Source organism: Papaver somniferum, chromosome 7 (assembly GCF_003573695.1).
Source record: "Papaver somniferum cultivar HN1 chromosome 7, ASM357369v1, whole genome shotgun sequence".
NCBI classification, from domain to species: Eukaryota; Viridiplantae; Streptophyta; class Magnoliopsida; order Ranunculales; family Papaveraceae; genus Papaver; species Papaver somniferum.
This window is the reverse complement of record NC_039364.1, coordinates 68285571-68287011: the sequence shown is the minus strand read 5'-3', so window position 1 is coordinate 68287011 and position 1441 is coordinate 68285571.

The following is a 1441-nucleotide window of genomic DNA, read 5'->3' as shown; positions in this document are numbered from 1 at the left end:
ACAATTTCGCAAAACATACCGAGATATTCGTACGTTGTTGTTTATTTATACGAATGTACTTAGCACATGCATCAGCTGATAAACCATAACCTAAATTCCTTAGAGCTGCAATGATCTTTTGTTCAAGACTATGTTCTCGTATGTTTCGTGCATCAAATTGATAATTGAATATAGCATTTACCCGAAAAAGCTCTCCAATAATTCTAATGATAAGGTGTGTGGTATGCAGAAGCAATGTTGAAAATATTAATCAGACCAAACACCATCAATAAAATAATAACACATCATCCGTTTGGTTTCCATCATCTTAAAATCTCCACTTATATCTTGTCATCAATGCTGCCATTGGTTTTAGAGCTCACGATATTTGGTTTGTGTATAGTTGTATCATGACATTGGTTATCGTTTTCTCACCATATGAATCCTCATCTATTTGATCCAACTGCTGCATAAATGTTTGTTGTTGGAGAAAGATTAACGCAGTTGTGTGTGTTTCCTCATTTTCCAAATTAGGATCCATAAAAAAAATAAATACTGATTGAAAAGACTGAAAACAAGTAATATATTGGGGAAATTGGATGAATTTTTGTGAAAACATAAAATAAATAGAAGTTGTGTATTAATTGGTGGACAAGAGGAAATTTTTACAGGTAGAAGAGAGATATAGCTATTGGATAATGGTTACAAATTTAGCCATTATCGACCAATCCATGAATGACCAGCTCAAGTTGAACTGAGCATCGACTCAACTTGAGGCGATTTCCCAAACTATGGCCGATCGGTTCAATCATGTACAATAAATTCTTTCCCTACAGTGAGAAATCGAGTTTCCCCATCCACGTGGACTATCAAATAGATTTTTTTGCCAAGTCCCACTGAACTTGCTCTTAGTCATTCACAATGAAGGAGTGAAAAAAAAAGGATTACAATGGATCGAGACATAAATCTATAGATGCAACCTAAAGATTTTGTTAGCTTGAAAAACAGTAAAGTTGGTTAGTCCATCTGCGGATTTCTTTGCCTTCTCAAAGACATGATGACAGCTGAAGCTTTCCAAGAGAGGAATGTAACTACATATGTGGTGGAATCGTTGATTACATCCTGTAGGCACTATGAGGGATTCACTATCCTGTTTAACATTTGAACATAACTAAAAAGTTAAATTAGATATCCTAATCGTAGTGGATTATAATTATGTTACCAAGTCTACTACTTTTGGAAGTCTCTTATGAGAAGCATATAACTAGTTCGTTTTGGAAGTCGGATGCAAAATTTTATCGACCAATAAATTAGACGAAAGAAAAGAACGCTTGATGGAGAGCGGATTAGAAGATAAGCGTTTCTTGACTATTGTTGGACAATTTTGACTTTCCCAGGGTTTTAGTGTTTTCTTAATCATTCGCTAAATTGGATGAAGATTGATGTTTGAATCGATATTTTA